We start from the raw sequence: 2,985 nt of genomic DNA on the forward strand, positions 1-2,985 counted from the left end.
AATCTAATTTGATTATTGGATTTTACATTTAATTTAGCATTTTATAATTTCATGATATCATATATATATATATATATATATATATATATATATATATATATATATATATATATATATATATATATATATATATATAAAATTAAGCCTCCTTTTATTTTTTCTTATATTTTTTGAACCTCCATTGTGGAAATCATGTCGCCACCCCTCTCTTGTGATCTTGCGATCGGTTGGGGGGCCCTGACCCCCACTTTGGGTTAGGGTTGAGGCTTTTTTAGAGCAGGTGTTTCCAAGCTTTTTGGGCGGGGCCCCTAAGTTAAAGATGCCACAGAATGGTGACCCCTAAAGATATATAGTAATTATTTAATTTATTTATCTAAATGAGAGTTCTGTCACCTGGGCACTCAAGCACCAGATGGCTTTTTGTAACGTTTACAAAGGCCCCTTAAAAGTGGGCTTAAATTATGTAAAGAAGCACCTAATGCAGTATAACAACAAATACCAGCATTAAAAGCTTTGGAATCTTTCTTAAAGAATATTTGGTTTGATTTTCAGAGCAAAATGATGCTAAAAGAACCAGTTAGGTCTTGAGATTTTCATTTGTTATCAATAGCTTAGAAATATATATTTTTTTACATCAAATAATATCTTATGGAAAAAAAATCACACTAAATATATTGAAATTTAATGAAACAGTAATAAGCTGTGTTTTATTAAATAGTTGGATTGGCTCTTTGGATTTCAAAGGTTACGTACCCCTGATCTTAATATATCAAGCACAGTAATAACATTACTTTTGAAATATATTTTTTAAGTGATATTGTCAGGTAGAGTGGAGCTTTAAAGAAGACCCAATTCAGACACTGAAGCTGAAGGTGGTTTTTATTCGATTTAATAGCAAAAAGGTGGCAACTGAAGCAAAAATCCAAAAAATAACGAAATGCATAATTACCATAATACAGAAGGACATCAGGAAAAACACACACAAGGAGCCAAGAAATGACGAGGAACCAGCAAACATTGACTGAACAGGAGGTGTATAAATGGGAGACTGAACAAAGACCAGGCTAATCAGCAGATTGGGAGCAGGTGTGGACAGAGGAGTCTAGAACGGAGCTAGGAGAAGGAGACTGGCAACAGTGGGTAAACAAGAAATGCACTAGAAAATATAACCTAAAACAAATAGAATAACTCTAAATGGAAAATGGAAAACACAGAAAGACATGAATCAAAGTATAACTGAAAACTCAAAAAGAAAAATTTAACAGAAACAAAAAGTGCAGAATCATGACAGATGATTAGTTATTTAGCTAATCATTTCCAACATATTTTTATTCATAATAATAACATTTCCTTTTTGATTGTACATTTTACATTGTTACAGTATATTTTATATTAAGATGAAATATTTGATAAATAAATAAATGTTACATACACATATTTTATGGTACATGTCTTTATTTATTTCATGGGACATTCATGTTTATGTTTATATTGATTTTAAATATTTCTATAGAATCTGGCCATCTATATTGTTCAGGGATCATATTGGAATGATTATGAAATCGAGATCATAACCTCCCCAGGGGGCCATGACCCCCACTTTGGGAACCCTTGCTTTAGAGGAAACAGTCACCCATGATTCCTTGGGTCTGCTGAGCCTATACTGGTCTGGAGACCGATAGGGGTCAAATTATGATTTTTAACGATTAATTATGATCTGATCCCTGAGGTATATGGAGGCTGGAAATATGTCATGGCATACATGAATATGCTATGGACTAATGAGATGAAATATATGTTTTATCTAATACATGATACAAATAGTAAATATAATAATCAATAGAAACTAAATTTAATAATTAAAAGTCCCAGAAAAAAGGACTGAATGTCATTTAAAACATTAATATTAAAACCTTATTTAAAAATGCATATTATTACTTAAGTTTATAATTCTAAATGAAAATTAAGTGAGGTTATTGTTAGTTAAGGGGGTGGGCCCTCTCTGTTCATGCAGAGGCCCTCATGTATGGGGCCCACTGAAATAAGAGGAGAGCAAAAAAAACAACAGGCGAAATGTATAGATACATTCAGATCTTTAATGGAATAATTGTTTTTGATATTTTCCTGTCTATTAATATGCATTCTCTCTCTCCTTTTTACTTCCCTTCCTTTTTTTTTACATCACCTTCATCTCCCTATTTATTTCTTCTATTTCCCTTCCACTCTTCTTGTTGATTTTGTATTGCTCTCCCTTTTTCCTAATCTTTTTTCTACTTCTTCTCTCCCTTTTACTCAAATTCCTCTCCATGTTTTTTTTGTCCCTTTTCTCATCTTTTTTGTATTTATTCCCTTTTGTCTCTAAAACATGAATGTGTGTCTCAGCCCATCTTAGAGTGAAGATGATCCATATTCAGTGATTTAAGAACCCCACAGCCTGAAGTTTTCCTAGAAACACAGCAAAAAAAACATGTCCAAAAAGATGTCTGCTTTGCTTTTGCTGCAGGTTGTGTGTTGCCAGGGACGCCACCAGGAATTTTGGGGCCCCATGAAAGACATTGATATTGGACCCCACACACAAAAAAAAAATGTATGTAAGCTTTTTAACTGCTATAAGAATGCATTGCTTTCTTTCATTCATGTAAAATGAGGTCCGCGTCGCACTTATGTCCCAGTACGAGCAAAGTGCCGGTGACAGACGGGGAGACGTGATGCGATGCAGGATGGGGGTTTAGGACAATATATCAATGCTTTGTTTCGCTGTTTACTGCTTAAAATTGAGGGAGAACACAAAAATGATCTATTTCACTGCTGGAATTTCTTTTTATATTTGAAAAATATAGCAGAACAAATCTTATCTTCTTCTTTTAAGGCCATCCTCAGTCAAGGGCCCTTAGAATCTACCTAAATTCCCCCCCCATACAGCACCCCTCTGTGTGGCTGCCGCTGCCGTAGTGATATATATATATACATATATATATATATATA

The sequence above is a fragment of the Cyprinodon variegatus genome, unplaced genomic scaffold, assembly GCF_000732505.1.
Source record: "Cyprinodon variegatus isolate N-32 unplaced genomic scaffold, C_variegatus-1.0 Scaffold417, whole genome shotgun sequence".
Lineage (NCBI taxonomy): Eukaryota > Metazoa > Chordata > Actinopteri > Cyprinodontiformes > Cyprinodontidae > Cyprinodon > Cyprinodon variegatus.